This window comes from Manis javanica, chromosome 14 (assembly GCF_040802235.1).
Source record: "Manis javanica isolate MJ-LG chromosome 14, MJ_LKY, whole genome shotgun sequence".
In the NCBI taxonomy this organism is placed as follows: Eukaryota; Metazoa; Chordata; class Mammalia; order Pholidota; family Manidae; genus Manis; species Manis javanica.
Window position 1 is genome coordinate 31,006,458 of NC_133169.1, and position 26,456 is coordinate 31,032,913.

Genomic DNA, 26,456 nt, shown 5'->3' on the forward strand with positions numbered 1-26,456 from the left:
GGGAAATAACTTGCCTATGGGGACCAGGCCAATGCTGTCCCAACAGGTCCAAACACAGGCTCAATCGAACAAAACTAAGAACAGCCCAAGCCATACCTCATAATCTCATTAAAATAAAATTGCTCTTTTGTTTTTTCTGTGTGCATTTTGGGAAAAGACCATGCGCCCAAGAGGAACTGGTGTGTTAACTAGAGCTGTCCAGCAAATGACCTCACCCTGTCAATCAAGAGAAGTAACCCCCAGCCAGGTGGTGATGAATAGACCCTCCCTTAACAGTTCAGGGCCTTTGTGTACCTTAACTCTGGCCAGCTCCTCCTTTGGAATGGATTCAAATAAAATTTCACTCTGCTTGGCTACTGTGTCTCTGTCCTTCAATTCGTTGTTGGAGGGTGGGGGACAAGAACCGAGGGGAACAAACTCAACCCGTAAAAACACTATCTCCCAAAATATGTCTTAAATCCAATCACTTCTGGCCTTCTCCACTTCTAAAACCCTTCTCCAAACCACCTATGTCAGTGTCTGTCGTTTCCACAATAAATCGCCATCACCTTAGTGGTTGAAAACAACCAGAATTTATTCTCTCAGTCTGGAGGACAGAAGTCTTAGTAATCAAGGTGTCGGCAGGGTGGTGCTCTCCATGAGGGATCTGGGGGGAGTCCTTTCCTTGCTTCTTGTAGCTTCTAATGGTGGTCAGGGTTCCCTGACTTGTGGCTCCATCACTCCAAATGTCTCCCTGGCCACACTGCCTTCTCCTCTTTTGCCTGCGTCAAATTTCCTTCTACTGCTTATGAGAAAGGATGCTCGTGATGGCATTTGGGGCCCACGTGGACAATGCAAATAATCTCCCTGTCTTGATGCTCTAAAACAGTCACATCAGTGAAGTTGTTGCCAGATGAGGTTCTGGGGATTATGACATGAACACCATCAGAGGCACTTTTTCAGCCTACCAGATGGCCATCCTCTTTCTTCCGGTCTGTGGCTAACTCCTCATTGATCTTACTACTTCCAGTCTTAACCTCACAGGGAGAGTAACCACAAAGAGCAAATCTCCTGCTTAAAGCCTTGGAGACCTAGTGGCCCTGTGCGATCTGGCCTGGGCTTGCTTCTCTGGCCTCCTCCCCTTCCTGTCCTCACTTTGTCCACTCTGTCCTAGTTACTCCCACCTTCTCGCTCTTTCTCAAGGGTGCCTCTGTGTTGGAGGGAATTCCTTCTCTCGGGAATGCTCCCCACTCCCCCACCCCAGCTCTTAATGCGGTTGTTTCTTCCTATGTAAATCTCAGCTCCAAGATCACCTGTTCAGAAAGATCATCTTTGTGCTTCTCTGCCGCACTGTGCCCAATTCTGTCTCTTTCACAGCACTCATCATTCTCTGCAATCATTTTAGCGACTTGCCTGTTTATTCGTTGTTAGTATATGATGGCGTTGGCTATTCTGGGCTGGTCCTGTGTCCTAAGCAGCCCAAATGACATGGTGTGCAATCATGAGCTCCCCTTAGAGGAAGCCCCGTATGGCCTACTCCAAGTGCCTTCTTGATTTGTGGTGCCCATGACTTGTCTGCCTAGTATAAGTTAGGAAGACCACCTACCTTGTTCCAAACACTTTACGCATTAATGAAGGTCTAACCCTTACATGAAAAGAGCAGGATTCCATGGGGGACAGACAGAAAACTGCCTCATGGTCCCTTAATAGTCACTTGCAAAATCCCAGCTCCTCTAACCTGTGGATGAAATCACAAGCAGGTTCCATAGTCCTAGCTATGCTTAGATAATAAAAAACCCTTTATTCGCTTTGAGACCCAAGAATACTCCTGGTTGGACACTGTTCAAGTTAATAAAACTCCTTAACCCTCCAATAACCCTCTCCAGAGAGACCCTTCTTTCCTTTCAGCTTCTCTTCAAGAGGATGAGCCGACCCCTCAAACAGTCCCAGCACATCCTTCACCCTGAGGGGAGTGCTAATTCCTTCGTCAGGGAGCCGAGGAGTCTCTGTGTTGGTTCTCTTTCTTCAGTGCTTCCTAGGCCCAGTCTGAGACTTAGTTCCATTGAAAGGGCAAGCTCCCAGATTCTATTTCAGTCTATTGGGACCCGGATCCTACCTCAGCCAATCAGGACCTGGATCCTATTTCACCCAATCGGAGCTTGGTCTCTCTCCTCTCCAGTCAGCGAAGAGCTCACCCACCACCCTTAGACCCTGCCAATTGACCAGAGCCAAGACCTATCACCCCACCAACTATCCCTAGATCCAGCCAATCAGCTAGAGGCATGACCATCACCCCACCAACTGCCCTAGAACCCCATAAAACCTTTGTGGTATTGAAACTCGCTCTCTTTCTCTGGCATCTTGCCACTGCGTTGGTGTAGAGAGATTGAGCTCGAGCTAGCTCGAATAAAGGCTCTTTGCTTTTACACTGGTGTTGGCTCCTTGGTGGTCTTCTGGGATTCGTGACTTTGGGCACAACGCCGTTTTATCACCCTGTCAGCAAAGGCTAAGATGGAATCTCAGCTTTTTCATGGCTTTACCCCTGTTGAGTAGCACAGAGCTCACGACCTGGTGAAATTGCCTTTCCTGCCCCCGGATGTGCAGTTCTCAAGTGTCCCCTGGACAACTGTGACTAGCTTCAGGGGTCGCTATGGAGGACGTCACATCTATCCTCATGACATTTATTTTTCCTGCACTCTACATGGCACCCTATCCCCATTCTCTTTATCTTCCTTGGGAAAACCTCCGTCTAATAATATTGCTGAACCCTCTGAACTCTCGGTATCTCTTCTCCAAATAGGAAAACCACGTTTCACAACCCTGGATCCAGAGGGAAGAGTCAAACTGCTACAGCGTTGGAATGGGCCCTGTTCTCTGAAACCCAGAGAAGGTTCCCTTGCAGCGGAAAAGGAGTGCTCCGCGGGCAGTCAGCATACTGAACCTCACACCGCAGCCTCCAGAGACAGTGACGACACGGGTGGGCGGGGCGGAGCGGTCTATAAAGGACGCTCGTGAGGCTGGATTCGGAGGGCTGACGGGAAGGGGGTCATGCTGCGGTGTGGTGTTCCAGGTAGTGAGACGACGGCAGCCCAGCGACGTGGAGGTCGTGTTTCACGAGGTGGAGAAGCACCTGTTCAGTCAGCTCGCGCGCGGGGATCCGCACCACACTCGTAGCTGCGCCTCGCGGCCCGCGTGCCTCTCCTGGCGTGTGGCTGCCCGGCGGCCGGCGCTGCGCTGTCCGAGGCGCGCTTCCTGCGTGGCGTCGCCGACCCGCCTGGCCACAGAGTGCTTGCGGACAGTCGCGGCTCTGCACATGGGTTGTCTTCCTGGCTGCAGCGGAGATCGTGCATCTGGGCCCTGCGAGGGAACGAAGGTTCTCTCCAGAGCGAAGGCCGAGGTGGGAGGAGACCCGGGAAAGGCAGGGAAGCCGTGGGCGTACAGCAGGAGGCGGCCAGCAGACCGGGGAGGTTGGGTCAGGGCGCCGGGACCACGCCTGTCCCTTGCCCCGCGAAGACGAGCATGAACGCATGAAGGGAAACCTGCTGTGGCTTCCTGGGTGCCGCTGTGCCTGGTGGGCATCACTGGACGGGGTGGGTGTGGAGAGCGGAAAGAGGTCGTGCGGCTGGAGGGAGTGCCCCCTCTGCTCCCCGCCGCCCCGCCCTCACGCCTTCCTCGGCTCGGTGTTTCTCCAGTCCTCCTGCGTCGGGCTGCGGCGGCACCTGTGTGCGTCCCAGTGAAGAGACTAGAGGTGACGCCGGAGGCGCAGTACGAAGTGCTAAGAAAACACCAGTGATCTGCACACCAGGGTTTCTAGGCGAACGGGAGCCTGGGATGGGAGCTGCAGAGCGGGAGAGGGCCCTCTCCCCGCACAGGCCCCCAGCATGTGCTCCTGCTACATCCTGGTGAGCCAGGACTCATCTAGAATTCCCCATTGCCTGTCTCTTTCTGCTCCTCTTCCTGTTTATTTTCCTCTGCTCTGTGCTATCCTTTATCCTCTACATTTACTGCCTTTTTTCTGTTTTATTTTCACCTGCCCTTTTCCTCCTTTCTGGCCCTCGTTGCATATATCATGCCCCCTTTTTCTTTCCTTTTGTCTTCCCTTTGTTGCTTGATTCGTTTACCTTTGTTCCTCTACACCTAGAAAGTTTTGGGCCAAAAAATGGATCCAGCTAATCATCTACTGCCATTCCTCCAGCACCAGGCTTCTAATGCAAAACTTATGAGCTACCAACTTTCTCCTGATTATGTTCTTGTCACATTCCCCTCCTGGTCTGGTAACTCCACTCGGCCAGGCTATATTTGGGTAGATCCCCAAATGAACCATTTCTGTTTGTTTTTCATTACCAGGACCTCTGAATCTTGCCCTCCCCAGATTGCCCATCCAACTGGTGAGAACTGAAGCCCCTTCCACCAGTGAGAACTGAGAAACGTGGGTAGAATTCCATCATTGTGAGTTTACTCTCAACAGGAGCACCTAAAGCAGCTTGTGGTTAAATGTTCCATGTGGAGCCCTGAGCCTGCAGTCTGCTGGATCAGCGTTGGGCTTCATGCCTCGTCAACCTTGATGCCCTTTAGGCTTTTTCCTGCACTCATACACAGGCTAACCAGACCATCCCTTTTCTCCTAGGCCAAAATCCTATCAAAGATGCTAAATGTACAGGACTTGATCACAAAGCATCTCTAAGAATCCCAGGAGCTGAGAGCTTGCTGTAGCTAATGGTCCCCATCAGTGTCCCTCCCATAGGCCTATTCAGGCCTGGGAAAGGAGGAAATGAGGTAGTCTACTAATAGTGCCAGCCACAAAATAAGGTGAGGAAAGTGTGTAGTAAGTGAAGATATGTTTTGGGAAGAACTTTTGTTGTAAGGTCTGCCTCTGGTTATGACAACCCTCCTTGTACTGTGAAGATACCCAGCATGATGCGCAACACAGATGCCTGCCCCTCAGCCCTCTCCACCAGGAAAAACCAAGTCTGGCTGCTACATCTATTGATGACTACAAAACCCTGTATTTCAAGTTTATTAATTGAAGTCTTGGTATCCTGAAGGCAGTCATTTCCAACCAGAAAGCAGAACTGAGATCTGGGTGGACATGGAGAAGGAGATGAATCTAAAAGTTGCTTGGTAACATAATGTGGATGGTGTTCAAGGGGCACAGAAGAAAATCACTGGAGAGAAATGAGGTGACTTTATTTAAAGTGATAGCAGACTTGGAGGAGAGCCCTCTCCCTTGCCACACACACCACTGCAATCCAACATGGAGAGAGGAGCAGGCATGGCAGAACACTGGAAGGCTTTGTAGAGGCTACTGTAAACCTCATAAACCAAGCATCTAGACTGTAGTCTCCAACCCCTGCTAACATTATCCTGGAGATTAGGAGATGGCAGGTGGGATGATGCACGTGCCCCAGGATCTCCGAGGCTGTGACGAGCTGAGGGTTTGGGCCTTGCTGAACTATCAAAGTTCAGTTTGTCTTGGAGGAGGCTAGAACTGCAGAGAAACAACTGGGAAGTTTGAGGGAAGAGCTCTGAGGCACTAAGAAGACATGGGACAAAAGGTCTGGGAGCAGGAAAAAAAGCCCCTCTAAACCCAAATCAGATGACTCCATCCAAACTCCTCTTCATTACTATCCATCCTTCATCCTACAACCCCCAACCTGCCCTTGTCTGGCACCACTTCTTCCTCTGCCTGACCCCACTTCTTGCCCATCTTTTCCCTTCAGCCCAACTCTTTGTAACAAACAACAAGGTAAGAAGACCCCTTAACACAAGTGCAAGGGCACTGTTATCTGGTACATGTGCAAATACATACAGGAAGTGAAACTGAGCAAGAGGGCAGCCCAGCAGAGCTAGAGCCAGAGGCAGAGCCTGTAAGGAATTTAAATACAAAAATAAAGCCAAATAAGTCAGTGTACTTTTTATTACCACCATGCCCTGTCAGTTGTAAACAGTCATATTACACAGTTGTTGCATGTAATGCATTATGGATACTTAGCACTAATTCAAAATGCTACTATATCTTGTAATATGTTAATGAGCACACTATGTCAAATTAATTTTACTATTTTGGTAACAATTTCAACATAATTAGTTTCCTTTGTATGCCTATGTCTTTTGTCTTATGCATTTAAAAATGCAAATGAAAAATGAGGGCATGTAATAACATGAAAAAGGGCATGTATGGAAAATAGCTAACATCACAATTGATAGGGAAAAATTGAAAGCTTTCCCTCTGCTCACAGAGGAAGATAAATATGTCCAGTTTCACCACTGTTATTCAAGATTGTGCTAACAAGTTCTAGCCAAAGCCACTAGACAAGAAAAAGAAACAGAAGGCATCCAAATTAGAAAGGAAGTAGAACTATCTCTAGTCATAGATGACATGATCGTCCTATACAGAAAAAGTTTCAAAGAATACACCAAAAAAAAACAAACCTAGAGCTAATAAAAAAAAAAAATACTTACGCATAAGTTTAACCAAGATGGTTAAAGACGTGTACATTGAAGACTGCAAAACATTGCTGAAATGAAAGAACTAAGTAAATGGAAAAATATCCCATGTTCATAGACTGGAACACTTAATATTAAGAATCAATACCACCAAAATGATAAATAGAGTCAGTGCAATCTTTAACAAAATTCCATGGCCTTTTTATTTTATTTTTCCAGAAATGAAAAGCTAATCTTCAAATGCATCTGGAATTGCAATTGCAAGGGCCCTCAAATATCCAAAACTTGGAGAAAAAGAACAATAGTCTCTTCAACAAATGGAATAGGACAACTCGATATTCACATGCAAATAATGGGATTGGATCCTTCATTCCACACACACAAAAAAAACAACCCAAAATGAATAAATGACCCAAATAAAAGAGCTGAAAATCATAAAACTATTGGGAAAAATTATGGGCAAATTTTCATGACCTTGGATTTGGCTCTAAATCTCTTCTTGTCTGATGGCTTCTTAGTACAATACTGAATAACAGTAGTGAAAGTGGACATGTTTGTTGTGTGTGACTTACCTTGCTTAGCACACACATTAAGTATGTGTCCATATTGTAGCATGTATCAATACTTCATTCCATTGTATGGATATAACACAATTTGTCCATTGATAGACATTTGGGTTACTTTAGCTATTGTGAACAGTGCTCCTATAAACATTGAGTGTACAGGTGCTTAAGTACCTGTGTTCAATTCTTTGGGGTATATACCTAGGAATGAGGAACTGACAATCTATTTTCCAAGGCGGCTGGATCATTTTATATTCTCCCCAGCAATGTGTAGAGTTTCTAATTTCTCCTGTTTTTTTTATTATAGCCAGTGAAGTAGTGCTTCATTGTGGTTTTGATTTGCATTTCCCTAAAGACATATCTTTTCATGCCCTGTTGGCTATTTGTGTATCTTCTTTGAAGAAATGTCTATTCTTTTGCCCATTAAAAAAAAAAAACAGTTGTAAGAGTTCTTTATATATTCTGGATGCTACACCTTTACTAGCTATATGACTTGCAAATATCTTCTCCCATTCTGCAGGTTGTCTTTGTACTTTTTTTGTAATGTCCTTGATGCACAAAAGTGTTTTGTGTTTTTTTGATCGTGTATCTAACAGATTACTAGTTACAATGACTAATTTCTTGACTGAACTTTAGCCAGGGTCTTCTGAGCCCCCTGTTCAGCTAGGCCTTGGCCTTGCACTTCCATCTTTGCAGAGTCTAGTTTTAATAAGAATCTTGCTAGGTCAGTAGCAAGAGTACCCCACCCTTGATATCTGATCACCTGCCATATTTGATCATCCCTCACTGTCCCCCAAGTGATATCTGATGATCCTTGCCTGCCTTCAGTTGAAATCCTGTTAGGTCAGTTTGGCAAGAATCTCCCTACTCTTGATGTCTCTTCTTAGTCATTTTCCATCGATTCCCACCCCCCACCCTTGGCTATAATCCACCTCCCCCAGCAAACTCTCCACTTATCCTTGCTGTATTTGGAATTGAACCCATTTCTATATAGTCTCTTACCCTATTGCAAAAATAGTTCCTGAATAAAATCTGTTTTTATCGCTTTAATTATTCTCTGGCTCTGCTTCTCTTGGACACTAGGTGTTCTTACAGTGGAATGTTTCACATTGTCTAGCAGACCCTTTAGGGATTGTCTGATTCCATGTGCACCTGTGGCTGAGTGCTATTGATGCCGGGGCTCTTGTTCATGAAGCTGAAGAATGAGCTTCATAAACACTCAAGGTAGGAGAGCAAGGTACAGGCTTTAATTTAGAGATAAAGTGAAAGGACAGAGCTCCCAGCTCACGCCAGGAGGGGACAAGAGAGTCCATACTGGTGTGTTGTCTAGGGGGTTTTATAGGCAGTTGAGGATATTTGGGAAAGTGAAAAAAAACTAGGGGTGTGGACTTGTTAAGTGGTTCCTGAATATCAAAAAATAACACAAGGAATTTCCTGCCTTGATTTCTCTCTGGGACACTGGCGTCTTGGTCTGGGAGCACATCAAAAGGCTGCCTGCCCAGCCCCCAAGGTGGACTGAGATATTGTCTATTTGCTAAAAAATCCTGCCTCTTGAACTTCCTGGGTGTTAAAATGCAATCTTATCTTTAAGATGGAATTCTTCCTGCCTTTTACCATGTCGTTTACAGCTGGGTCTGCAGGCTAAGTTAGTTGCTCAGTTTGCAAAATCACCTTGTCAGATCTGAAGGAGGAAAGACAGCACGTAGGCCTGGGCCTTTTAGTATGCTTAAGTGAATCTTACACATGATTATAAATGATTAGCAGCATAATAAAACATGTGCTACTCTTCTTTATCTGGGGAACATTACCTGATCTCACTGAAAAATGACTAGAGCTTAATGTTCAAGATAGAGTTTTAGTAGGGGGGGTTTCCTTGCATGTAGTTATATTGTTCTGACTGCAAATACCTTGCCTTGCTTTTTCCGGAGGCCCTCATCCTGCTCTGACTACACCCACGGTCCCTGTTTCACTATGGACTTAGCTATGTTACAGGTTTGTAGGGGTAGAACACGGATAGTAATGCAAATGGGTTCTGTCTGAGAGCAAGGCCAAAGGTTCCTGTTTATAGCAATATAAATAAAATTTATTGAGAGATGCACCTGATTTCTCTGGAAGAAAAACACTCCAAAGTAGAAAACATTACCTCAGAATCGCAGTTTAGAGCCCAACTCAACTTCCATCTGTTAGCAATCTCTTTTCAACACTCCTGTGGCTGATGGGTTATTTCAAAAAAGTCTCTTCAAAATTTTGTTGTAACATTGTACAAATCTCATTAATGAATTTAATAAAATCTGGACATGTGTGCATTATGTATTTGTGTGAGTCGTGTTTTGCTTTTTGAACAGAGCTAGAAACACCTCCACTCTGTCATTGCCCTGCTTTTGTTTTGTCCTGCCAGCCTGTGTACCTCTCTGGGCTGAATGTCTACCACACTAGCAGTCTGCTTGTTCAGGGTGGGTACTTCTGTGCTTGTGCACTGCTCTATCTTCAGTGGTCCCCAATAACGACTCAGTGAATGAATGAAGGAGTGAGGGAGTGAACAGGGAGTGGTCTAGGGCAGAGGCGCTAAAGGGCACTTGGGGTGGTTGCACTCTCTTGTTAACTACTCCCCTGAATTCTTTCTTAACTAGGCCTAACTTTTGGACTTTGGTGTTTCTCTCTGTATTATCCACATTAAGAAAGAATCCTGCTAAATAAGTTTAGCCAGAATGCCCCATCCTTGATACCTGATCGCTGTAGATATGTAATAGGGTTCCTTATCCACCATCCCCCAGGTGAGGTCTCACCCACCTGGCCTGCTTTCAGCAGGAATCCTATCAGGCCGGTTTGGACAAGCATTCCTCCTCGACCCTTGGTATTTTCTTAGTAATTTTCCAATCACTGACCCCCTGCTCCTTTGCTATGAATTTCCCTTTTTCCTTGCATTCAGTTGAGCCTAATCTCTCTCCCCCAGAAAAAACCCCATTGCAGCGGTCCCTACACCCATCGATAGACCCCCTTGGCTAGCCTTATGTAGGTGCTCTAACAAGGGTCACGCTCCCCTTGGGAGCTGGGTCTGGCATGGACGGTAAGGCAAGAAGCTCCAGTAATATGGAAACGGCAGCAACAATCATTTGCCAGCCTGCTCCGCGTGCTCGCCACGATCGGCCGGCGTGTCCCCAGCGACAGCCCGGAGACGGGAATCCGGGTCTGGAGGCGGCGGGCGGGCCCGCGGTAGCCCCGCGTGGCCCTCGGCCTTTGCTGCGGGGTTTCTGGCCTGCTGGGTGGAGCACGTGCGCAGCGTTCAGAGGCCCCTGGGTGTTTGGAGGGGCTCTCAGGTGCACACAGGCCTCCGGGCGCTCGCTGCAAAGCCCCGGGTGGCAGGCGGCTCTCAGGCCGGCGGGCCGGGCGGAGCTTCAGGCAGCACAGGAAGCACTCGGCCTGCGGGCTCAACTTTTCTCGGGTGTCAGGATGGCCGAGTGGTCTAAGGCGCCAGACTCAAGGCTTTCCCTTACCTGTGGGTGTTCTGGTCTCTAAGGAGGCGTGGGTTCGAATCCCACTTCTGACACAATCATTTTTGCCCTCCCCTTCGGGACCGCAGTCGGCCCAGCGGCCACGGTCATTTTCCTGTTTTCCTGGAAGGCAGCCACAGCTGGATTCTGCCCATGTTTCCGGACCTACGGCGGCTGAGCCGCTCCTGGTCGGAGAGCATGGTTTTCAGGCACCATAAATTCATTCAATCAGTTCAGGAATGAATTTACATATACTTATCTTGCACTGAGTCCAGTATATTCAGAAACTGGTACTATACCATCTCCCTGGTGGTCTAGTGGTTAGGATTCGGCGCTCTCACCGCCGCGGCCCGGGTTCGATTCCCGGTCAGGGAAGTGTAGCTTTTGTTGTTTCCTTCCCTATTTTTAAGGAGCCAAAATAGTAATGTTTTCTTTTAGCAGAAAGTAAGCTGTCAAGAGGCGAACGCCGTTGCCGTTAGTGAGCTCGTGCCCCGGGGTCAGGCGTCGACCTTGTCTGAGGCAGGAAAGAGCGCTAGGAACCGCTCCTGACCAGCCCGAGAGGCAGCAGCGGGGCTGCAGGCGGCGAGGCCCCGTCCCCCGCAGGATCCAGGTGTTCGCCCATTTTCTCCCCGGGGGCGGCCGCCCGGCCCCACGCCCTGAGCCCCGCTGCACACGCCCTGCACAGGCTCTCGCTCCGGGGACGTGCCCTGCCCGTTTTCGTTCTGTAATGCCTGTGAAAAATAGTATGTGGTAATAGTTTTGGGTAAAATTGTGATACTTCCGGGATATCTCGCCTGGCTTTAATGCATTTCCGCATGAACGGGCGTTCCTCGGGGCGCAGAGAAGGAGTGTGTTACCCGGGCTTATCCGAACCGCAGAGGCCGGGGGAGGCCTCGCCTGCTTCTGCTGGAGCAACGGCCCGGACCGCAGTTTGTAAGCGGTACACGGGTTTCAAACTGTATTTCTCCTTTTGACTGATTTTGGTTTTAGAAGTATTTTGCCCCGGGATTTCCTTTCCCCAGAGTTACAATAGTAAAAACGTTTACATCATATTTAATTCCATCTTCACATTTGTATAATCTTCTGAGCCTCTGCGCCTCATCTGTGTTTTTTCGAAACATCCGCTTCTCCTTGGGCAGCTTTCCCAGGGCTGAGCCAGGATATACCCACTTCTGTTGGTGACGACCTGGCTTCCCCAAAGGCCGCCTCTGCTTCGTCCTGGAAGCCGGCTGCCCGTCACGCAGCCCGGGGGGAGCGCGGCTCGCCCAGGCGGGCTCAGGCTGCTCGCGCCGCGCCGTTCTGGCGGGCAAGCTGACTACCCTCCCCAAGCCTTCGTTTTCTCACCGGGATAAAGGCCGATTAAAGGAGGAAGAGCAAAGAGAATCAGATTCTGCATAACCTTTAGTTTCATTTTGAAATCTTCCCTCATCTTCAAAAGGAATCTAAAGACATGTCAGAACAGAGGGGAAAAGAAATACACTGGAAAGACAAACATCGAAATGTCACTGTGATTTTCGGTAAGTGGTGAGATTATGAAAACTTTCCATTTTCTTTGTTGTACTTTCAGGCATAGGCTGACTTTTTTACCATGGGCGTTTACACGTTATTAGGGGAGCTATATATAATATACTTTATTTGAAAAACTCACATCTCACACAAAAGTCAACTCAAAATGAATCATAAATTTCAGTGGAACACATAAAATCACAAATGTTTAGAAGAAAACAGGAGAAAAGCTTTAGGACCTGGGCTTAGTAAGGAGTTCTTAGAAATGACAACAAAAGCACGACCTATTTTCATGATTTTATATCATAATTATGCTTTTAAGAAAACATCATTAAATACCACCTCATCAAAATTAAAAACTTATTCTGCAGAAGACGCCGTTAAGAGGATGAAAAGACAAGCTATAGACAGAAAAGAAATATTTTCAAACCATGCATCTGACAAAGGACTCATCTAGGATATACAGAGAACTCTCAAAAAACTCAACAGTAAGTAAAGCCAACAACATGCTTAGAAAATGAGCCAAAGACATGAGAAGACATCGATGTTCAACACCGTTGAAGTGCAAATTAAAATCACAGTGACATTGCACTCTTTTCAGAATGGCTAAAATAAAAGGAGTGGTAGCCCCAAATGCTGGTGAGGATGAAGAGAAACTGCATCGCTTACTTGTTCATCACAGGTAGGAATGTAAATTGGTGCAGCCTCTCTGGAAAGAATCTGGCAATTTTTTTACAAAACTAAATATTCACTTCCCATATTACCCAATAATTACATGCTTAGGCATTTACCCCAGAGAAATAAGAAATGTTCACACAGAAACCTATATGCAAGTGTTCATAGTACCTTTATTTGTAACAAGCAGCCAAAACAGGAAGCTGAAATGCCCTACAAACCATGGCACCACCATACCAGACAATACTACTCTGCCATAAAAGCAAATGAAGCATTGATATACAGGCAATAATTTGGGTAGACCTCAGGGAATTATGTGGGGTGAAAAGTCAACCTCAAACAGTCACATATTGTATGATGCCAGTTACATAACATTCTAGAAATGACAAAATTATAGTGATGGAGAACAGGTTAGTGGCTGCGAGGGCCTGGGGATGTTGGGGGATGGAGTCAGATGGGTGACTGTTGAGGGGTAGCAGAGTCAGATCTTTGTGTTGATGGAATAGTTCTGTATCTTGACTGTGGTGGTGGTTATAAGAATCTACACACGTGATAAAGTGACCTAGAATTACACACATACACTGTGACTGGCAAATTTCTGATTTTGGCATTACATTGTAATAATATGATAATTACAATATATTGTATAATACATATAATTATGTGTATAAAATGTAACCACTGGCAGAAATTGGATGAAAGGTACCATGGGACCTGTCTGTACTCTGTTTGCAACTTCTTATGAAACTAATTATTAAAAAAACTTACCTGCTCCTTACATAAGGCTGACATTAACCCCCAGCAGATGTAATCCAGGAAGAAGCCACCTTGAAGGACATCCCAGTGTTTTCCCTGTCGGATTCCTGACAGACACCATTGTCTGCCACCCGTCACACTTATTTGGACATTGTCATAGTCCCTGCTGACATATGAACATTTGTGTCCTCCCAAAATCCCCATGCTGAAACTCGATCCTTAATGTGATGATATTTGGAGTTGGGGGGCCTTTGGGAGGTGATGAGGTCATGAGCACTGAGGCGTCCTGAATGGCATTAGTGCCCTTGTAAAAGACCCCAGAGAGATTCTTTGTCCCTGCCACCATGTGAGGGCACAGCCAGAAACTGGCAGTTTGTGAGCCAGTAAGCAGCCCCAAGTCTGCTAGATCTGTTGGCACCTTGACCTTGGACTACCCAGTGTCCAGAATTGTGAGAAACAAATGTCCTTTTCTGGGAGCCATCCAGCTTTATCATGGTATCATGCTGTTCTTTATACCCCACAGAGTAAGACAGTCCCTAAGCTTGTCCCTGAGCACCAAGGGCAGGACTTGGGTCCAAGTCACCAGATTTCAGAGCTGCTATGAGAGTGGTTAGTCCATGTGAACTTCATGTGTGCAATGAGGTAGAGCAGGGATTAGGTGAGGCTGGGGGTGGGTGGGGCCTGTGGAGCTGGGCTGCAGAGACAGGCGAGCCTGCGAGGCAGCTGGGGTCTGGGTGGCCGTGTTGAGAGAGGCAAACACCACCCAGCCCGTGTGTCTCCGCACATCCCTGCTCAGAAGCCCAGAGTGCATAGCCCTGACTCCTGTGCCAGGCTGGCTCTGAGTTGTGTTTTAGTGAGGGCTGCAAAGGTGCATTGCCCTCCCACAAGCTCAGTAGCCTGTTATTGTCAGTTGACCCTGAGGGAGAGTGAATCCCAGTTTAGTTTCTCTCTGTAGCAGCCCCAGACTGCTCAGACAGCAACAGGGTCTTGGTGGTAGGGGGCCCTGAGTCACCCCAGGACATCTCCCCGGGCTGAAAGCAAGCGCACCCTGTAAGGACCCCCGTGTGCAGGAGAGCAGGTGGGCCCAGAGCAAAGCAGACCACAGCCTTCTCACTGGATAGCCTCTTAGCCAGAGGTGCTCAGGGCCTGGCTCCCAGAGGGAGCAGCAGAGCCCCTGGGAGCATGTTGCAAATGCACATTCTCAGACCCAGTCGAGATCTACTGAATTGGGGGTTGGGGTGCAGCCCAGCCCTCTCTGTAAGCCCCCCATTATTCTGAGGCTTGTTGGAGTCTGGGGGGCCCTGCTTTTCCCCCTTCCCTATTTTTGGGGTACTTTCTGACTGATGTAACTCATCCTTCTCTTCACCACTGTCCTGTTTAGTGACTGGCTGATCTGTGCCCCTTCTCCCATCTCCCTACCCACTTCTCACCAGGGCTGCTGGAAGGAGGAGGTGCAGCAGGGTCTCCGTGAAGGCCTCATCTACTGGCGTCCATGATCATCTGCACAGCGCAGGGCCCAGGTTCCCTACCCTGATGAGGTATTCCTGCAATGGCCCATTGTGTGCAGGGAGAGGCCTTGACATTCAGGTTGTTCAGGAGCAGGCATGGGAGGCCTGGCTTCTTGCCTGGGGACAGAAGGAACAGAACAGGCTGGGGGGAATTCCAGGTGCACCCTCAGTTTATCTCCTTGGGGCTCCCAAGGGGTCTACCTGGCACCTGGGCTCTGACAGCCCTCAGATGGCCCTGTTTGGTTTTAATAATGGAAAACAGTTGCCACTCAAGCCCACTCGCCTGTACACACACACTATTCTGAGCCTTTCACTTTTATAATCCTCATGTACACTCCTAAAAAGCAATGTGTGACACATGGGGAAACTGAGGCCTCGTCTTCATGTGCACCTGCAAGTGTAGTGGGCCCAGCCTGGCTTTGCTGGGAGGAACCTGGACACGAAGGAGTCTGTCTCCCTCCTCAGCACCATGCCCTAGTCCGGGCATGCCCACCATCAGGCACTCTGAGTTTGGCCTCGGGAGTGCCCACCAGCTGAGGATTGTGCCCATGCTTCATCCCTGCTCTCTTCCCCAGGAAAGGCCAGAGTGAGCGCGACCAAGCTGGCTGGCAGGCCTTCGCCTTGACCTTCAGTTAGAGGGCCACACCACCTGTTTGCCCAGGTTTGAGATGTGTCCAGGGCCAGGATGGCCCATTGTCTGAGGGTTGGGCACTCAGATAGCAGGCCAGCCAGGGAGCCGCAACACTGGTCCGACTGGCCTTGCTTTTATCACCTGGGCAAAATGCTACTATCAAACATGTAGCATAAAGCAGAGCCTGCAGGCACCACCATCCAGGAAAGCAAAATGTTCCGGGAGACATACTGTGCAGTCCAACATAAGGGGGTCTTTTCCTGGTGGGTGTCAGCTTCCAAAGGATTTATCTCTCAGCGACTGTCTTCTCACAAGGGTTCTACCTCTGGGTGAGAGGCAACTTCTGGGGTGTCCCCATTCTCCGGTGAAGGGTCAGCTTGAGAATGCCAGCCCATAAAACTGAGCAGAGGTGATGTTGGGGTTCTTGTTCACAGATTTGAAGAATGAACTTTGCAAACACTCAAAGTAGGAGAGCAAATGAGAGGCTTTTATTTAGAGATCAAGTGAAAGGACTCACAGTGGGAGGGAAAAAGAGAGTCCAGGGTGGTGCATTGTTTAGGGGATTTATAGGCGGTTGAGAGACAAAGGGCTAGGGATGCTAAGTATTCCCAAAATGTGTATCTTTGAAGAGACACTAAGTTTCTTATCAGTCTTTCGGATTATTTTGCAGAGTTAACTTAATACAAGAAATTTAGTGTTTTGATTCTTTCCCAGAATAGCAGCTTCTTGGTTTGGGAGCAGATTCATTCCCAGAATACACAGCTTCTTGGTCTGGGAGCATATCAATCAAGACTGCCTTTCCTGCTCCCAAGGTGGGCTGAGTTATTGTTTGTTATGTTAAGAAACCTATTTTTTTTAACTTCTTGGGTTTTAAAATGCAATCTTAGCTTTAAGATGGAGTTTTTCCTGTTCTTACTATGTTGTTTGTGACTGGGCTCATTTGCCATATTAATTGCCCCGGTTGTAAATTACTTGATTAGGGGCTGGAGGTGGAAAAAAGAGTATCCGGGTAAAGTTAAAGAAAATATGCTGGCCTTTTAGCGGGCTAAAGTAAATTTTACAATGCATGATTTAATTGACACAATGAAGACATGGGCTATGCTGACCTCATTTTCTTGTCTGGGAATATTCAAACATTCTAGGCCAAGTTACTCCTAGCTTTTTAGTTTTAACTAATCTCACTGAAGAATGCTTATATTCCTAGTTTGATATTTTACTTTAGAGAATTAATGTGACTCTGACTTTGCCTAATTGTTTAATACGGACTTTTGGTAGGGGTCTTTTTCCAGGGCCCTAGCCCTACTCTGACCACACCCATGGTCCCTGTCTCAGAGGGAGGTTAGAAACTCAGAAAAACTAGCAGGGGCAGGTTAAAAGGAAAGTTCATCGCTTATATCCACGACAGAGGCCACATCTTTTATAAACACAAACCAGTTCTCACCCTGGTTCTCTACTCAGGTGAAGTGAAACTCGGCACCATTGTGATGGGCACGTGAATTATGCAGATAAGGTGAAAATTTAGTGCAATTCTGATTGGTGTAAAAGTATGACAGTGATTGGCTAATAGTTCAGCCCTCGGCAGCAGGAAGGGGTCCCGGCTGTAGCTCCTCCAGGCGCCCCTTCTGGGGCCTGCGCTCCCAAGGCGTCTTGTTCTGAAACCGCAGGGAACGTTAGCTTTTGCTCCGGGTTCCCCACTAGCCCTTTTTCTGCCTGTCTAGTCGCCGGGACGGTAAGCCCTGCAGCGGGCAGCCAGAACCCAAGAGGCTAGGGGCTCCCCGGCGCTGGGGCTGCCTCCAAGCCCGCACCGCCCCCGCGCCCCCACCCACCGGCCTCGGGGCTCTCGTTCTGCGGCGGAAACGGACCTGAGCGGATTAGACGAGGAAAAGGACGGTGTGATGGACGCTGTGGCCGCACCTGCCACCGGGAAAAGACGGCAGGAAGGTGCGGGGGCGGGGAAGGGAGGGACCTCAGGTCAAAGGGCGCGTCTGCGCACCACCTGCCGGAGGGCCCCGCGGCGTGGGTGCCTCTCGGCTCGGGGCCCTGGGGGCGGAGCTGGCTCGGCAGCCGCCGCCCGCTGGCATGGGACCTGCCCGGGGCCCGGGGCGCGGCGGCCCAGCGGGTGGGGGTGGCTGCGCGGCTCCCGGCGCCGCCGACCTGCTCACCGGCGCCCGGGCGTGGCGGTCGGACGGGCAGAGCTCACTGAGCCGCAGCTCCAACTCCGCGACAGCTCCGGGGACGCCTGCGTGGGGTCCGCCGGCGCCCCGGGGACACGGCTGCCGCCAGCCTCCCTGCCCCCCGCCGCCTGTCGCAGGCCCTCTGCTGGCCTCTCCGAGCGCGGACTGCCCCGCCACCCTGCCGCCGTGCTCACGCCGTGAGGGAACTGGGCCGCCCTTTGGTCCCCAGGTTGGCGCCCCGGCCGGCCAAGGCCTCAAGTGGCCTGGACTCTCTGCCTCCAGGTCCCCGAGGAGGCTTGCGGAGGGCACCTAGCAGGTCCCGAAGGCCACGCACATCCTTCCCGAACCTCAGGCAGCCCCCTCTGCGCCCTTCGGGGGACCTTGCGTGAGGACGCTGGGCGCCAGCTCCGGATCCCTGGCGCCCGCCAGACCCACACCCTCCTCGAAGGACGCTCATTATTCCCGTCGTTAGCAAACCTAGAAGGCCACTTGTGGCTTTTCAAGGCGCTCTCCGTCCCAGCTATCCTCTGGGATCCTCCCCGTGGCCTAATGGACAAGCAGGGCGGGTCCCAGATCCAGTCCGCTGTCAGCTTCCAGGAAAACACTGCCGCCATGGCTGTTCCCCTGGCCTGACAGCTGTCCTGTGTTCTTAGATTCTGTACATCTCTTTGGCATCCATTAATCTCAGGGCCGACCCCCCCACCCCCTCCATCGTGCCGACCTGTCTCCTGAAAGCTGGTGTGCCTTGAAGGCCCCCTTCATGTGCAGACTGGCTGGCCCCAGGCCTGCTCCGCTCACACCAGGTCAGTACCTCTCTGCCCTAAGTCACCCAGGGCCATGTGCCAGGCAACTAGACACCACTCCCATTGCCCAAGTCTCCTTAATTTTTCAAATTAGCCACTTTTAAGATGTTTGCTCTGCCTTGCCTTTTCCGGGAAACCCTAAAAAAGGTCTGTGCCACCCCCGTGCTTGTCTGCTGACCATCTTGGTGCACCCCAGGGCCCTGTGTGGTGTGTTGTGTCCCCTGTCTCTGGAGATGTAATAAATTCTTTCAGTGGCATTAATCTCACTGTGGTTCCTCAGCTCCATAAATTAAATTCCTGAGTGATACAAATGAGACAGTTGCCTGCACCCTGCCTTCCTCTTCTCCCAGCCTGCTTGTGGCTGGCAGGGATCCTAACGGTGCCCAGCCCCACATACCACTGTGTTCCAGGCACTATTCTATCCAGGTCCCCATTCTGCCACCCACGTGCCCCGAGGCCTCCAGGACAGCCACCTAGGAAGACAGCCCTTTCCTGGCCTCAGCAAGGCAGCCCCATCCCCACTTTGCAGGCCCAGCTCCCACAGTCCTCCCTCCTCCTCCCCAGGACTTCCTGTTGCAGGGTCAGACCACCCAGCTCTCCCAGCCCCTCTACCCTGGCCGAGAGCCCGAGACCCAGCTACCAGCTGCAATCCCGCCCCCTCACTACTGGAGCCTTGTGGGGTGAGCTCCTGTGGGGCCTGACTGTGCCAGACATTGTGGGACCCTTCTCCCAATCCCCCCGGGACAGGGCCCTCAGGCTGCCTGGATAGGGGCCCATTGGCCTGGGGAGGGCCTGGCAAGACCTGGGGATTGTACTAAGGGAGTCAGTCTTGGGGATCTGTTTGTGGTGGGAAGCCTGTGCTGGAGGAGGGGTTTACTCTAGGGGGCTGGGCCCGGGGAATTGTGTGTCTGACTTGGGGGGCCTGTCCTGGAGAGAGGACAGCTGGGGAAGGGGACTCTGCAGAGCTTGGGTTGATGAGTAGTCCCTACGTCCCCCGGTATTGCTCATGGGCAGTAGGGCTTAGAGCAAGACACAGAGCTGACGATGGTGAGACCCCCTAGGCACACTGTGCGAAGCTCTAGGGGGCTTTTCCCTGGCCTTGCCCTGCCGCCACCCCTGCCCCCCCCCCCACGCACACCTCTGGGTGGGAGAGCTGCTTGGCGCCCAGCCAGTTCATGCTCCTTTATGTCACGTGCTATAGCAGATGCTCACTGGGCTGCATCCCAGTGCCCTTCCCTTGGCACAGGATTCAGAGTCCATCCAGCCCAGCCCATTGGCTCTGTGGGACTTGCTCCCCTGCGGGCTTCCAGGCGGGCAGGCGCCAGCCACATCCCCCACCACTCCCCACTCCCCCCTGCCAACGTAATGCAGAGCTTCCAACACAGTGTGGGGGCCTGTGGGGGGGATACAGGGCAGGAAGATGGGAGAGAATAGGGACCCAGGAGGAGGGGATGGCACACAGCTCACACCCTGAACCCCCCAGGCCCCTGCAGGGGCTGACTGGCCCACCAGTCATACAGAGTCTGTCCCCCGAAACGGGCCATCCTCTGTATGAGGATGGTGGACCATCTGCACATGTGAATGTGTGCAGGGTGTGCCCGCCGAATCCTGCTCAATGTGCCCCATAAATGTAGTTCATAGCCATTACCTCACATGGTTATAATTTTTTTTCTTACCATGAGAACTTTTAAGATCTAATCTCTTAGCAACTTTCAAAGCCACAATACAGTATTATTAACTCTTGGCCCTGTGCTGTAGGCACTATTCCTGTGACTGACTTGTAACTGGAAGTTTGTGCTGTTTGACCACCATTGCCCATTTCAGCTGCCCCTGACCCCCGTCTCTGGCAACCACTTTGTGTGTTTATTTTCTTTTTAGATTCCACATATATTTTCACTTACCTTTAAATGAGATAATGTGGAGTTCAGTTGAGTGTGTCACCCTTAAGACTATTCATTTTATATGTTTTTAATTTATTTCCTGTAACTTCCATTTGAGTTATATATTTGGGTATAGTAGGGTATACAGTTAGATCAATAGGTAGATACACCTCCTGGCTGAAGATGTGAGATACATTTCTTATACTGGGCCATGATAAAAATGTTTGAAATCTGAAGATACTATTCTAATATTCTTTAAGCTAAATATATCCTAAACACACATACATTGACTAAAAATATGTATCGTGCCTGTTTTAATTGCTTTTGGAGCTTGCATCCTATTGCATGGGCCTCTGACTCTTTGCGACTGGCTCGGTCCCCTCCCAGTGCATCCCGTGCCTCCCTTGCTTCACGCCTGTCACTCTACAAGACTGGCAATTGTCAGAGGACCCCTTCACCCACCAGACTCTGGTGTTTGTGCTCACATCGCCGTTGAAGCTCCAGCTCTTGGCCTGGTGTCTGACCTTAGATAAGTGTATGGGGAGTGTGGGACTGGATCCCAAACCAGGAGGTGGAGACCTGTTCTGGAGGCCTGCACTGCTGAGGCCTGTAGTGCAGGGTGGAGGCTAAGCTTGGCAGTGGCCTGGGGTCTGTTCTGGACCTGCTGAGTTCAGGGGTGTCTTCAGAACTGTCCGTTTGAATCAAACCTGGATAACCAAACTCCCAGTTTTGCCCCTTCTGGGTGTGAGGCTGTTTCTGCACCCGCTACCAGCTCGGTTCCTCCTGTACCAAGCCTGTCGTTTAAGTCTGCTTGGGCTACTAAAACAAAACAGCACAGGCTGGGGGTTTGAGCAACAGCCACTTACTTCTGGAGGCTGGGAGTCTGAGCTCACGCTGCTGGCAGATGGGGTGTCTGCTGGGAACCCACTTGCTGTGCAGATGGCCAGCTTTTCATGTCAGGCCTGTGTCCTCTTCCTCTTCTTCTAAGGACACCAATCCCATCGTGGGGACTCCACATGCATGGCTTCATCTAGGCCTAACTGCCCCCATACACCATCTCCCTGGGGGTTAGGGCTGCAGATATGAATGTGGGGGGTGGACAGCATTCAGTCCCTAGCACCTCTGTCTCCTCCAGTTCTGGAGGGTGAGCGCGTTGCCCCTTCTGTGTGCTGGGGGCTTCACAGGCAGAAGCCGCAGCAGGCTTGGCTGCCAGGAGGGTGGTGCTGGTGGTGACAGGAGAGGGCGGGCCAGTTCCCAGCTGTGCGGGGAGCAAGTGTACTCCGTCACGCTGGCTGTGGCATGCAGGGCCAGCGTCCCCCGGATGGAACAGTCACAGGGGTTGTCGCTCTGTGTCATTCTGACCCAGGAGCAGTGGCAGTGTTGGAGGAGGCTGCTGTGGCCTGTGACCAGAAGCAGCCACAGAGCCCAGGGTGCACCCTGATTGCACTGGTCAGGCAGGTGTCGGGCACCCCGATGTGCTGTACATTTGCTTTCCCCTGCTGGAAATCCCTTTAATGGGCGTCCGACTCAGCCTCCCACAGCGGGACGGGCGAGCTCAGTACCGCCTTCACTGAAGCTTCAGGGGAACTGGTGAATGCTTGCTAGGCAAGGCATCTCTGGGGTTCCCCTGGCCCTGAGGGAACAAGGGGGTGAGGGGGCAGATGCCTCAGAGATGGGGGGCCCTGGGTGCTGACCTGCCTATTCCTGAGGCTCCAGCTGCAGGAGCCTGAACCCTGGCGACCCCAGCTGCTGTTTGCCGCTCAGTGGGGCCTGGGGGTGGCTATTTGTCACCGTGCACCTGGTGCCCCACCTCAGGGGCACCCAGGGCTGGTGAAAGTCCTCCCTGTGCCCCACCACCTCCTCACTCATACATCTTCTGGAGGCTGGGCTCCTGGGTCCTCAGCAGTACTGGGCTCGGAGACCCTGGGCCAGGTGGCCGCCAGGGTTCTGTCCAGCTGTGCACACTGTGGCTTGGTCCTGTCACCCCACCGCCTCAGTTCCCAGAGAAAGAGCGGGGCCACCCCTGCGCCGCCCAGAGCCTCCTCGCTGGGCCTAGACTCAGACTTGCTCTGCACTAGCTAAGGGCTGCTCAGCTGGCATCGGGGTCTCCTCCACGTCACATTTCACTGCACGGTCCTGCTTCCTGCTGACTCTGCTTATTTTATCCCTTGCTGTGTTTTTGTTTAGTGGAGGTGCACATTAAGTATGCCAGTATGGACTGCTTTTATTCACGGGCACAGAAAATGCACAAATATTAGTGTACAACTCAGTGAATCTTGACATATATATATATATCAAACATTCTCACTAACTTTATTCTCCATCACCTGTTTCACCCATCCCTCTCCCTTTTCCCCTATGGCATCACCAAGCTGCTTTCTGTGTCCATGAGTCTGTTTCTGGTTGGTTTGCTTTTTAGATTCCACATGTAAGTGAAATCATGTCTGATTTATTTTATCCTCATAATACCCTCTAAGTCCATCCATGTTGTTACAAATGGCAAGATTCCCTGCTGTGGCTGGGTGATACTCCACTGTATATATGTACCACCTCTTCTTTACCCATTCATCTACTGGTGGACACTTTGGTTGCTTCCATTTCTTGACTGTTGTAAATAATGCAGTGATAAACATAGGGATGCATTTATCTTTTTGGATTTTGTTTTGTTTGGGTAAATTCCTAGAAGTAGAATTGCTGGGTCATATGGTGTTTGTATTTTTAGATTTTTGAGGAACCTCCATATTCCTTTCCACAGTGGCTGCACCAATCTGCAACCTCCCCCCAGCTGCATAGGAGGGTTCCCTTTTCTCCACGTCCTCGCCAACACTTGTTTCTTGTCTCGTTGATATTAGTCATTTTGACTATTGAGGTGACATAGTGGTTCTGTTTTCGTAGGGCCTGGTCTTGAACTTCACGGAAACAGCATCACTCATTGCTGTGTCTGTGGGATGTGTGAGTGTGGTTTATGTTCACTAGGCATCATAGGCCACAACTGACTGACCGTTGCCACTGGCCACAGACCTTTGGCTGGTTTCCAGCGTTTGGCTTTTGAGCGTCAAGCTGCTGAGAACATTCCAGCACTTGCCTTTTGGCAGGAACAAGTACTCACTTCTTTGGGCAGATATCTGCCCTTTGTAGGTGGGTTTTAAAACCTACATCATGAAGGCCTGTCCTCCATGTACAACTTCACCAACAATTGTCTTAAGAACAATTATCTTGTGAGTACCTTACATGAGTCTTCACCTGGGTCTTTGCCTCTCATTAAATTCTGCAGGTTCACTAGCTGTTTGGGAACAAAAATAAGTTAGGTTGTGACCACACACTAAACTCCAAAGTAAATTCCAGACAGAATACATGTTTGAAATTACTTTTATTGTAAAATAAGGCACAGATACAGAAACCAGTATATGACTGACTCCCTGCATTGCGTGAGGTGTGACTCCGGGAACCACCACCAGGTGGAAGCAGAACCCCAGCAGCCGCGCAGCAGCCCCTCCACACAGCCAGCTCCTCCACACCTGCCTCCACGACCAAAGAAACCTCCACCTGATCGCGTAACATCACATCTGCTTTTTCAAAAACAATCTTTAAAAAGTTGAAGTATAGTTGGTGTACTATATTAGTCAGGTGTACAACATAGTGATTCGACAATTATATCCATTATGAAGTGCTCAGTGTGGACAGGGTAGTTACTGTCTGTTACCATACAAAGTTACTATACTGTTACTGACTCTATTCCCTATATCCTGCCTTTCATCCCTGTGACTTATTTTATAATTGGAAGTTTGCACCTCTTAATCCCCTTCACCTGTTTCAACCATTCCCTCCTTCTCCTTCCCTGTGGCTACCAGCAGTTTGGTCTCTGTATTTATGAGTCTGTTATTGTTTTTTTAAATTGAGAATAATTGACATACATGCTTTGTTTTTTAGATCTACATATAAGTGAAGTCATATTTATCTTTCTCTGTCTGACTTATTTCACTTAGCACAAAACCCTGGAGGTCCATCTACATTGTCATGACTGGCAAGATTTTATTCGATTGTGTGTGTATATATATATATATACACACTTAGGTTGCTTCCATATCTTGGCTATTGTAAATAATACTGCAATAAACATGGGGGTGCATATCTTTTTGAGTTAGTGTTTTGTTTCTTTCAGGTAAATACCCAAAAGTAGAATTGCTGGATTTTATGGTATTTCTATCTTTAGGTTTTTGAGGAACTGCCATACTGCTTTCTATAGAGGCTGCACCAATTTACATTCCCACCCACAGTGTAGGAAGGTCCCCTTTTCTCCACATCCTCACCAACACTTGTTATTTCTTGTCTTTTGGTTAGTAGCCATTCTGACTGATGTGAGGTGGTATCTCACTGTGGCTTTAATTTGCATTTCACTGATGATGAGTGATGTGGAGCATCTTTTCATGTGTCTTCTTTGGAAAAATGTTCAGGTCCTGTGCCTAGTTTTTAATTGGATTATTTATTTGTTTGGTGTTGAGTTATATGAGTTCTTTATATATTCTGGATGTTAACCCCTTGTCAGATAAATCATTTGCAAATACCATCCCCCAGTCAGTAGGTTGTCTTTTTCAATTTGTTGATGGTGTCCTTTTCTATGCAGAAACTTTTTAATTTGATTTAGTCCTGCTTGGTTATTTTTGCTTTTGTTTCCCTAACCTGAGGAAACATATCCAGAAAAAAATTGCTAATGCAAATGTTCAGGAGTTTAGTGCATGTTTTCCTTTAGGAGTTTAATGGCTTCAGGTCTTATATTTAGGTCTTTAATCCAATTTGAGTTTATTTTTGTGTATGGTGTAAGACAATGATCCAGTTTCATTCTCTTGTATGTATCTGTCCAGTTTTTCCAATGCCATTTATTGGAAAAACTATCTTTTCCCCATTGTATTTTCTTGCTTCCTTTTTCATATATAATTAACCATATAAGCATGAGTTTATTTCAGGGCTCTCTGTTCTGTTCCTTTGATCAATGTGTCTGTTTTTGTGCCAGTATCATAAAGTTTTGATTACTGTAGTTTATAGTATAGTTTGAAATCAGGCAGCATGATACCCCAGCTTTATTCTTCTTTCTCAAGATTGCTTTGTCTGTTTGGGGTGTAATCCATACAGCTTTTAGGATTATTTGCTGTAGTCATTGAAAAATGCCCTTGTATTTTGATAGGGATTGCATTGAATTGCTTTGGCAGGATGTCTATTTTAACATTAATTCTTCCTAACAATGAGCATGGGATATCTTTCCATTTACTTGTGTCTTCTTCAATGCCTTTCATCTATATCTTATCATCTGCATTTTTTAATACAGCTTTGTCACCTGAAGAGCATCCCTGGACATTATGATTTTGTTTTATCCCTCCTGCTTTTTACAATTCAAAATATCTTAAGTCTTGTAGGTCCCCCTCCATGTCTTCTTTCTCCTATAATTTATCTGTTGAAAGTCCCAGGTGTTTGGCCTGTACTATCTCCTCATTTGGATGCTACTATTTGTGTATTCGTGGTGCTATTTAACCTTCTCTGTCCTCAGGGTTTCCCTCAGACTCATTCAGAGGTTTGATCAGGTCCAGGTTTGGTCTCTTTGCAGGAATATGGAGGATGGTGGTATGTTCCTTCATCAAGAGGCATTTCGTGTCTGATTTGCCATTTCTGATATTAGCAGCTGTTGATACTCAAGGCCTAAGCCCAACTCCATTGGTTTATTGGGGGTTAAAAATGTGATATTTCAAAACCATCATTTCTATTTTTAATTAGTTGGGATACTTTTCTAAAGAGACACTTCCCCTTCTTTACTTTTTGTTTACCCATTAGTATAAATCACACAAGAAAGGCTGGGTAAATGCCTGGTCTTTCTCTTTAATTTACTACTTATCAAGACGATAAGTCTGAGAGAACAAAATCTCTAATTAAAAAAGATAATGTGCATCCCTATGTTTATCACTGCATTATTTACCATAGCCAAGATATGGATGCAGCCAAAGTGTCCATCAATAGATGAGTGGATAAGAAAGATGTAGTGCATATACACAGT

At 48.7% G+C, this 26,456-nt stretch overlaps 1 protein-coding gene, 2 long non-coding RNA genes and 2 other non-coding genes across 5 annotated transcripts in view; 4 read left to right on the plus strand and 1 right to left on the minus strand.

Annotated features, from left to right (window-relative positions):
* Positions 1-2,887: 2,887 nt before the first annotated feature.
* LOC108403169 (uncharacterized) lies at positions 2,888-4,632 on the plus strand. The gene is made up of 3 exons (XR_012125054.1): positions 2,888-3,376; positions 3,672-3,881; positions 4,327-4,632. It is a non-coding gene; the product is annotated as an uncharacterized lncRNA (long non-coding RNA).
* A 5,801-nt stretch (positions 4,633-10,433) lies between these two features.
* Positions 10,434-10,536, plus strand: TRNAL-CAA (transfer RNA leucine (anticodon CAA)). The gene is made up of 2 exons: positions 10,434-10,471; positions 10,493-10,536. It is a non-coding gene; the product is annotated as a tRNA-Leu (tRNA).
* A 247-nt stretch (positions 10,537-10,783) lies between these two features.
* TRNAE-CUC (transfer RNA glutamic acid (anticodon CUC)) lies at positions 10,784-10,855 on the plus strand. The gene has a single exon. It is a non-coding gene; the product is annotated as a tRNA-Glu (tRNA).
* Positions 10,856-13,172: 2,317 nt separating this feature from the next.
* On the minus strand, positions 13,173-17,485 carry LOC140846230 (uncharacterized). The gene is made up of 3 exons (XR_012125192.1): positions 17,419-17,485; positions 14,848-15,042; positions 13,173-13,223 (listed from the first exon to the last, which is right to left on the minus strand). It is a non-coding gene; the product is annotated as an uncharacterized lncRNA (long non-coding RNA).
* PGBD2 (piggyBac transposable element derived 2) overlaps positions 17,362-26,456 on the plus strand; it is a 57,224-nt gene continuing 48,129 nt past the window's right edge. Inside the window, exon 1 of the mRNA XM_073221902.1 lies at positions 17,362-17,497. The gene's annotated coding sequence lies outside the window, so the exon portion shown is untranslated. The remainder of the gene's footprint in view (positions 17,498-26,456) is intronic.